The sequence below is a fragment of the Gouania willdenowi genome, unplaced genomic scaffold, assembly GCF_900634775.1.
Source record: "Gouania willdenowi unplaced genomic scaffold, fGouWil2.1 scaffold_212_arrow_ctg1, whole genome shotgun sequence".
Classification (NCBI taxonomy): Eukaryota; Metazoa; Chordata; class Actinopteri; order Blenniiformes; family Gobiesocidae; genus Gouania; species Gouania willdenowi.
The window spans coordinates 117,360-128,100 of NW_021144966.1; the positions used below are offsets into that span (position 1 = coordinate 117,360).

Consider the following 10,741-nt stretch of genomic DNA (forward strand, 5'->3'; position numbering starts at 1 on the left):
GGAGCGATCAGGGAATGATGAACTGCTGTAATGGCCGTGTGTCGCAGGGCCACCGTCTGAAAAACTCTGACAACCAGACGTACCAGGCTCTGAACGCCATGAGCGCTCAGAGGGGAGTGCTGATATCAGGGACTCCGATCCAGAACGACCTGCTGGAGTTCTTCAGCTTAGTCCACTTTGTGAATGCTGGCATACTTGGTGAGGAGTACTCGCTCTCTTTGTCCACCTCGTGCACACATACAGTACCTGTGATTTCTTCTCCCTCTACCAGGCACAGCCCACGAGTTTAAAAAGCGCTTTGAACATCCCATCCTGAAGGGTCGGGATGCTGATGCCAGTGATGGAGACAGACAGCGAGGAGAGGAGAAACTCAAGGAGCTGATCAGCGTTGTCAACAGGTTTGCCACCAGCTCACAAGTAGGACTTTCCTTACTGCTTCAGGAATGACTTGGGAAAATGTGAACGATACAAGATTTTCCATAATTTCTGTGTTTCGATTGTAATTGAGAAAAGACGTGGAAAAATGACATCTTCTTTCAGTGGATCAGATATTTTCAGTTTATAAATTGTTAACTTAAACACTCACTGCTTTCTACCCGTTAACTCTTCAAAGTCAATGCCACCATGCAGTGGTTCCATATTTGGGGGGCGTCATAACAGGGGGGTGGGGGCTACTAGAATGGCCTTAGCATGATCATTAATAATAAAGCTTTATTATTGTTCTAAAATATGTGATTGCAAATAGGGCTGGGCGATATGGGTGAAATGTCATATCTCAATATTTTTCTCAAAATGGCGACGTATAAATATACAATATAAATCTTGATATTTTTAACTCAAAGAAATTTTACCAGAAAGACAATTCTAGTTCAAATTTGCTGATGAAAAATGCCACACAGGCACTTTTATTAACAAACCGCTGCACAATATACTGCCATATTTGGCTTTTTCTCCTCTAAGGGGCAGCATGTGTGAGTGAGTTCTGGAGTATGACCTGTATAGGAAAAGATCTGGGTTAGGACGCACTCATGAATCCATCTAACTGTGCTTTTCATGCTGTTCTGAGAAGTAGTGAAGGCACTGATCCCTAAAACAAGTCTAAATCCAAAATGAGCTATAAACTAAAAATATATTGATATAAGTGATATTGTACATTTCTATATCGCCAAAATGGAAAACTTGATATATCTTGAATATCGATATATTGCCCATGTTTTTTTTATATTATTATTATTATTTGAAGAAGAAGTTTAAAAACTCAACACTTTTAAACCAATTGCAGAGCTACTGATATGTGCGCATATGCAGTGTTCAAACAAGAGTGTGGAGAAAATGTAAGAAGCTATATGATTGGCTGAAACCAAACACACCTGATTGGCTGATGAATCTGTCAATCAGTTTTATCAGCCAATGGTGACGTTTGTTGACCCGCTACGTGAAGGCAGTCTCATAATTGACCACACACATTTCTCTCACAAATGCACAGAGGTTTCACAGCACAGAAGCAGTTTGTAAACGCATATTCAGAAATTTTCATTACCTTTGGATTTATATTACAAGTGTGCCTCAAAATGTGAAGTAGAGCTTGTGCATTTCAGAATTTCTATTACAATTTTGCATAAAATATATATTTGTGAAACAGATCGTGTGCATTTGTGAATCTGAAATACAACTGCAAGAGTTCATTCATTATGGTACTGTTCTGATTCCATAACAAACTCTTCACCATTTACTTGAACCTAGCTGAGAATCCATTCTTTCTCTAATGTTTGTCGAAGCAGAGGATTTTCTACACTTGCGTACGAGGACGGCTGATTTTCTGCCTTGTCTTAATTATTTCAGCTGTTTCACTTTGTATGTTTTTTGTCTGGATTTCTTTGACCTGCATCCACAGGTGTTTGATCAGGAGAACATCTGATATCCTCTCCAAGTATCTTCCTGTGAAGATCGAGCAGGTTGTGTGCTGCAGGTAAGGAGCCTTTGAGTGTAAAAAGAAGCTGCAGGAACACACGTGTATGTCTGTGTTATGTAAGACTCTGAGTACATGATGCCCTGCAGGCTGACTCCTCTACAGACACAGCTCTACAAACGCTTCCTGAAGCAGGCCATGCAGTCCTTACAGGAGGACAGAATCAGTGTTTCCTCTCTGTCCTCCATCACTTCACTGAAGAAACTCTGCAATCGTGAGTTCTGCATCACCTGCTGTTCAAATCATGGTCGTATCTCCACACCTGACTGTGCTCTCCACCAGACCCTGCTCTCATCTATGACAAATGTGTGGAAGGGAACGAAGGCTTCGAGGGAGCACTGGACCTGTTTCCTTCAGGCTACTGCCCTAAAGCTGTGGAACCGCAGCTTTCAGGTGAGAACCTGTAAACATCAACATCAGCTTCCTTGAATTAAACAAATATAATAGAACGTCCTCATCGGAAGCACATTCAACAAGTAATGCAGCTTATTATCTAATAGCTAGCTCTAATAGCTCGGGGCTAAATCTCCAGTTTTATGACAACAATCTACCAAGTCCTATTGCATATGATAAAGATTCTTAGAGTGTTTAATTCAATTCAACTTTATTTGTATAGCACAAATTACAGCAGTCATCTCAATACGTTTATCAAAATATAAAATTCATAATAAGAAAGAAAAAACTCAACAAGATCCACATGAACAAGCATTTAGCAACAGTGAGAAGAAACAACTCCCTTTTAACAGGAAGAAATCTCCTGCATTTATAACTCTCTGAGGGCCAATGTTTGTGAAGAGACGCTCAAGTTATAGTTTTTTTTGTCTTTGTTACGTCATAACTTTAAAGCCAAAAGTGAATTGTTGAATTGATGAAGTTGATGATGAATGTAGTTATAGAGTTACTCATGCTTGTTATAGGCCCTCAATAATAAATACTCACACACACTGTAGAGACAAAAAATAACACTTGATTCAAAACTCTGATTTGAAGACGTACTTTTCAAATTTGAATGAGGCATTATGTGGGATCCGCAGTAATATTGGGACTATTATGGACACGCCCTCCCAACTCATTCATTTTATTTTTTTCTATTGTTTTAATTAGTTGATTGTTTTTGTTTAGATTGTGAAGCACACTGTTTATATGTGGCATTGAGTGCCACATATAAACAGTTGAAGTGTTGAAGTATTCGACTGCTTCATGTCCACAACACTATTAACTTTTCCTTGGAAATCTTCCCTAGGAAAGATGTGTCCATGTATCCGTACGTAGAGATCGATATCTATCAATCTTTTTCCCTGACTGTGATGCCTTTCAGTGATGAGTCAGCACTACTAGCCAGGGTTGGGTTCAATTACATATTTCAATTACAATAACGTCTTTAAGTATCTATGCTCAATTCCAACAAAATTATGATTATAGTGACCAGCATTTTTTACACTTAAAATTATAATGATTATTTTTCCACTAAAAGTCAATTACAATTACGTTTACAATTACTAAAGTTCAAATTTAATTAATCACAATTACTGAGCCTTTAATAAATAACCCCATGAAACACAACATTCTTCTTGTGATAGCTTTCTGTTAGCATCTCCCTTGATAACGGGTCAGTTTTGACACATGTCTTAAATCATCTGTAAAATACACTAAAAATATTATGTATCATCTAATTTGTTTTTCATCTTATGGTTACCTTGTCAGGCTTCCTAATCAATGAAGATATTGGTGTTAATGTCTTTGGCGTGGGCGTCTGAGCCTTATTCCTGTTTGTATACCCCTCAATTTCAATTTATTTAAAAAGAAGATAAAATGATCCTCAACAGAACTGAAATGGGAAAACTTGAAATGAAACATATTTTAATCATTTTTAACTACATAAGTGTAAGCCACAGAACTCGAACATGGTTCCCCAGCTTTGTGTTTAATAAAATTGTAGTTTTTATAAAATTTCTGTTTAGTGGTTTGTAAGCTGCACACACATTTTTAATCATAACTTGTTCTGTTTTAGGAAAAATGCTGGTTCTGGACTACTTATGGCCATGACGAGGACCACTACGAGTGACAAGGTGGTTCTTGTCTCCAACTACACGCAAACACTGGACCTGTTTGAGAAGCTGTGCAGATCTAGAAGGTGCTTTGGAAACGCTGCCCATGTCCGACCTTGGTCATTAGTTTTCTCTGACGTGTGAACCTTTGTGTCGGTCTGTTCCAGATACCAGTATGTTCGCCTGGATGGAACCATGTCCATCAAGAAAAGGGCCAAGATTGTTGAAAGGTTCAACGTTCAGTCTGTGAGTGTGACTTTGTGGAACAAGAATGAAAGATATGAGAAATGAGGGCTGTGTTCGAAATGTCCCACTAACATTCTACAATCACAACGAGTATATGCGGTCTACTGTATATTAATAGTATGATTAGGATGATGGACCGTTCCCATTGAAGTATAATTCCAAGTTTTCCAAAATGCTTTTGGAACCTATAACGACAAAAATCTGAAACACTGAGGCTAAATATCTCTGTTGATTCTCTACCTTTGAAAGTTCTGAAAACATTTTAAGTGAGAAAGTGACCAGGTAGAATATCAACATGTGCTCATTTGATCCATAAAACTTGCGGAAAACACATTTAATTCCCACATTTCAGAGATTTTGGGAGAACCTCCATGCTATTGACAAAACTTCCAGTTAACTTCAAAACAAGAGCCCTATTTACAAAAGGGGTTTTGAAATGGGGATGTTAATTTTTTAGCTTGAAGCCGGTTCCATGACCATTTTACGTTCTGCTTGCAATGCATCATGCGGCGGTTCTGTGTGATTAGTGTGCCCACCGTGCAATACTTAGGAAATGTCTCGATATAGCATACATCTGGGTATTTCTCACGTACTCAATCTTTTCATACTATCTAGTGTGAGCGCACTACATACTCATTTTGACGTCTGACTTAATGTGAGTAGTACGCTAGTATGGGATTTTGAACACACCCAAGGAACTGCACCTGAATGCATTTGTTTTTCAGAACCCAGAGTTCATCTTCATGCTGAGCAGTAAGGCTGGGGGGTGTGGCCTCAACCTGATTGGTGCAAATCGTCTGGTCATGTTTGATCCTGACTGGAACCCGGCCAACGACGAGCAGGCGATGGCTCGGGTATGGAGAGACGGTCAGAAGAAAACCTGCTACATCTACAGGCTCCTCTCTGTGAGTGCACACAGTTAACAGAATGAAAATACTACCACATTAAATCAGCAACAAAAAACTTAAACACAACACTCCCTCCTGAAAGAATAACTAAACCCCAAAACCACTTTTTCTACTGAATACAAATGTATTTGGGTATGAAGTAATGCTGTTGATTGATCTTGGTCCAACTCTCAACATTTTAGTCAAAGTATTTCAATTTGGCATATTTTATTGTAAAATGTGAGTGACTGCCTTCTATGTGTTGAAACCCAGCTATTACAATTGATTTTTGCTATTGGCTGAGAACAAGATCATGTGACATTTTGGGACCATCTTGTGTCACAAACAAGCATTGTTAGCCCCCCGGTCCTTTGATAAATCAACTGTGGTCTCGACAATCTGTGGTGAGTAGGTTGGATTGAGAGAAGAGTGAATAGAGAGGTATATTGAGTATTGAGTAGCTAGTTAGCATAGCATAGATTGTTACCGTAATTGGAGATTTAATAGTGTGGACTGGGCATGTCTTAACTGCTCCAGGATTCCCGCCCATAATCAAGGCATTTTTTTAAATTCCAATTCCAATTTTTTAATAAAGCATGTTTAAACACAAACAAGGTTTGACCAAAACGCTGTACAATAAAACATATAACATATAAGAGAAATACAACATTGAACAATTAAAAATGACATAGACTCAGACGGTGTTAAAAGCCACAGCAAACAACTGTTTTTTCAGAAGAGATTTAAAAATGGGAACAGAAGGAGCCTCTCTTATATTTATCTCGTTTCATAGCCTTAGAGCTGCCGCAGAGAAGGCCCGATCCCCTCTGGACTTCCTTTTCGTCCTCGGCACGGCCAAGAGCTGCTGGCCAGCTGAGCGTAGAGCCCGAGATGGAGTGTATGGCTGAAGAAGTTCAGACTTGTCGGATGGATGGAGGCCATTTAGACATTTGTATGTCAATAAAATAATTTTAAAATCAATTCTTTGGCGTACAGGGAGCCAGTGAAAGGAGGAGAGAAGAGGTGTTTTATGCTCCTGCCTTCTTTTACCAGTCAATAACAGGGCAGCAGTGTTTTGTACCAGCTGGAGGTGAGCCTAACATAGACAGAGTTACACTAGTCCAGTTGTGTTGTGATAAAAGCATGGATAACGGTCTCTAGTTCTTTCTTACCTAAAACAGGTTTAAACTTAGCAATGCACCACAGCTGAAAGAAGCTCTTTTTTAAAACGTAAAGTTGACATCTTTATTAAAGTAAATCAGAGTCCACGATGACGGTCACAGACTTTTTTGAATATTTGTTCATAGAGTCCCGACTGAACAAGACTTTGGATTTGCTTGAACCAAACAGAATAGGCTCTGTTTTGGATTCATTAAAACTAAAAACATTTAAAGATATCCATGGCCTTAACCTCATTTAAACAGTTCAAAAGGACAGGAATCATTGGGTATCAGGGCATCTAAATCTGACAATCATCAGCATAACAATGAAACGAGATGCCATATTTTCTCATTATAGACCCCAGAGGTAGATGGTACAGAGCAAAAAGAAGGGGACCAAGGATAGACCCTTGAGGAACACCACAAGATGGATGCACAGAGTCAGATGTAAAACAGTCAATTTTTACAATAAAGTTCTGTCGCACAATATGAGTAAAACCAGTTAAGATCTGCCCCATTGAGCCCAATTCAATGCTCTAATCGAGAGTGTGCGATATGATGATATTAGATCGTTAAGGATTTCAACATGACGATGATCTCCCAAATCACGGAGATTGTAGAATCGTCTGTAGTTCACATTTTAACCCTTGTGGTGCCGTGTCTGCGTCATATGTCTGTGGTCCATTACACAGTCATATGATGCAGACACGGCTCCCCCCCCAGTGTACGGACACAGAATTAGCTTAGAGTGCTGTTCTCCTTCGTGTTAACGCCTGTCTGTCACGAGGCTCAGTGCAGATGTCTGTCTGTCTGTTTAAACTCCATCAGTTCTGAGTGTTGAACACTGAAATATGTTTGAGAAACACTGCATGTGTTTCTCTTCTATAACTAACTCTCTGTCGCCTGCGCTGTAGCAGAGATCTGCTGCTGTAGCTAACGGTGCTGTTTCCATAATTCTTAAAGAGACAGTGTCCTGAATGTGATTTACTTGTAAAAACTACTTTTCATCATACTCAGAGCTGCCCTGAAACAAGCAACACTACATAATTTAATCACATTTCAGCCTAATGAAGGAAAAAGTCAAAAGTGACACAAACTGTTGTTATTGTGTTGCTAGTCATTAGTAAAAGGGTCTTTGTGGCTCCACTGACTTTGACCCAATATTGTTTTTCTTGTAAAGCTATTGAAAAAAATTATAATAAATGAAGTTTATATCACCTTGTGCCATTTTGATATAGAGATATGAGTATTGGTCCATATCACCCAGGCCTAATGTAACCAAAGCAGTAACGTTTTATTTTGTAAAGTATATGATTGTCTGAACTGTGTGAAATGAGGGATTCAAACACTGCTTAAAGTAGGATTTTATTGATATGAGTGTGTTACCTCAATAACAAATAGAAATCACTAGACTGATATGATGCATGTTATGTAGCAAGTGTTGCTAATGCTAATGCTACACCACTTTAGTTAAACAAAGTAAAAAGACTGTGTGACTAAAATAACTTGTCAGCTTTTTTGTTTGATGTTAATTGTACTAGAAACCAGTTTGATGAATTGCTTACATACAATTTAAAAAAAAAAAAAAAAGAAAGATAATTCCTTGTCCTAAATGATCTTTATATTCCTTTTTCCATTTAGGGCAATGTTTTAAGAAGGTGATTTGGTTTTTTTTATTGGTAAAAGAACGGTGAAAATAGTCTAAATGATTTGGAATGAAAAAAATCGTGATAAAATCCGTGATTGTGATTTCACAAGTAAAAATCGTGATATGATATTTTTCCCATATCGCCCACCTAGTACACCGTATCAAAAGCAGCAGTGAGATCTAAAAACAAAAGGATCACTGTGTTCCCTGAATCCGTTTCCAAGAAGATATCATTACAAAAACCTTCAACAGTGCAGTTTCTGGACTGTGAATTTGTTTAAAACCTCATTGAAAATCCTCATAAATGTTATTTGCAGAGAGGAAATCATTTATCTGGTTAAAAACAATTTTCTCTAAAACTTTAGACAAGAATGGGAGCTTAGAGATGGGTCTAAAGTTAGAGTAGACTGAGGGATGAAGGGCAGGTTTCTTAATAAGTGGGTTTACTACAGCATGTTTAAAAGCAACAGGGACAACACCAGAAGTCAAGCTGCTATTTATGATCGCAAGAACTGATGGTCCGAGCGTGAGAAAAATGTCTTTAAAAAGGCGTGGCAGAATATCATCAGTAGGGGAGCCTGAAGGATTCATATGATCCACAATTTCCTTTAATTTCTGTAAGGATGTCGGCTCAAACTGAATAAAGGTAGCTGAGCAGGGGACAAAGATAGAAGGGTCATGAGCAACCTTATTAATAAAAAACTGCAAAAATGTGTTACAGAGCTCAGTGGAGGCATCGAAGCTGATTGGCTGAGGCCCATCAATGAGAGGATCCGGGTAACATCGTTAAACCAAGGCTGAGGTTTAGGTTTTAAACGCTTCATTTTTAGCAGCACCGCAAAGTCCAGAGTTTTTAGACATTCAGCTTGTGTGAGCAGATGCTCTGTATCTAAGCTCACAGATTACCCAGAGTCACCAAAGAGTTCTCAGTGAAGTCAGAAGTAAAGTATTGTGGTGGAGGAGTTAACCACATTGGAGAGCGAGGCTGGAGCTGGAGCTTTAAATTTGTGTGCAAAGGAAAAGTAAAAAACAACAGGTTTATGATCAGATAAAATTGCATCACCCACATTCAAATTTAAAATAGACATCATTACACAAGAACAAATACAGAATATGACCTAACTGGTGTGTGTGACCCACTACGCATTGCACCAAGATTGTTGTCAGGACAACACACATGACTTTGTGGATCTCATGTTGAAATGCCGAACAATTAAAAAACAATCAATCATACTTTGGCATTAGTTCGGCCAACCAGTCTGAAAAGTCATTTATAAAATCCTTGTTGTATTTGGTCTGTAAATCACAGCACACAGTACCAGCTGGGATCAGCCCAGCACAAATACTGTAGAAACAGTTCAAAGCTGGACGGAGGAGATGGCGCTGAGAGCTGTTTACAAACAAAGCTCTTCTTAAAAATAGTCACTAGACCTCCTCCTTTACCAGACTTTCTCGGACTATTAAAAAATAAACAGTCAGTAGGCAACTGATCCGAGAGAGCAGTGGACTCGCCAACGCGTAGCCAGGCCTCAGTTACGAAGAGAAAATCCAATCCACTGGAACCTGTTTGCCAGGGATCTTGCAATGACCAGCGCCATCCTGATAGGAACCGAGAGGGCCATCCTGAGTAGAGGCAAGGCACGGAGCCCAAGTCAGATGCCCACCGATTCTCCAGTTTCTCCGTGTGTCCTGAGATTTGAAAGACAGCACCGGACTGGGGGTCGACTCCAGAGCCCACCACGGGAACCAGTAGGAGATCGCAGGATCACAAAGTGCCAGGGTATGCAGTGGATCAATCCAAGATCTGATGAGAGCACAAGGGAAGCCTTGAGTTAACAGCCGACCCTCGTTGCCTCTGTGTCCTCCTGCGGTGTCTCCAGGCAGGTGAGGATGTGGTACGGGCTATTTAAGGTGGCACTCCACAAGAGTTGAAAGGATCACAAGTTTTTTGCTCTTTTTGCCTCAAATTAACGGCAGAAAAATGAAGATCCAAAAGTGTCGACGGTGATGCACCAGGAGGGAGTCGATGTCATTAATAAGAAGCGTCAAAAACAATAAAATCACAAAAATAGTGGGACAGAGGTAGACGACAGGCCACATACACCAGCGCCATCTTACTGATCAATCATTCCCTCCTCGTGGCAGGTCAGGAGGAAAGCGAGGTTTTTAGTTACTTTTTGAGAGTTATGGGAAAGATCCTTTATTGTGATAAACTAACATATATTTAAAATCAATTCTGTGCACTTGGCTGTGAGCAGAACCAGTCGCCAGTCCTTTAATTGTGTGTGTGTGTGTGTGTGTGTGTGTGCGTGCTGACAGACTGGGACCATTGAGGAGAAGATCCTGCAGAGACAGGCCCATAAGAAAGCGCTGAGCAGCTGTGTAGTGGATGAGGAACAGGACGTGGAGCGCCACTTCTCTCTGGGCGAGCTCCGAGAACTCTTCACTCTCAACGAAGACACTGCCAGCGACACACACGACAAGTAAACGCTTCCTCTGACAACTCATTAGTGAGGATGCAGCAGGCACTTGTTATCCTATAGCCTATAGCTCGGCTAATGCTAGGTTGGGAATGCTAGATTAATGCTAATGCTAGGTTAATGATAATGCTTGGTTAATGCTAATATTAGGTTTATGCTAGGTTAATGCTAATGTTTGGTTAGTGCTAATGTCAGGTTAATGCAAATGCTAACTTTGTGTTAATGTTAGATTAATGCTATTGTTAGGCTAATGTTAATGCTAGGATAGTGCTAATGCTAGGCTAATGCAAGGTTAGTGTTATT

At 39.7% G+C, this 10,741-nt stretch overlaps 1 pseudogene; it reads left to right on the forward strand.

Moving 5' to 3' along the window:
- The window catches only part of LOC114458916 (DNA repair and recombination protein RAD54-like), a 44,771-nt pseudogene extending 34,326 nt beyond the window's left edge, over positions 1 to 10,445 (forward strand).
- Positions 10,446 to 10,741: the final 296 nt, after the last annotated feature.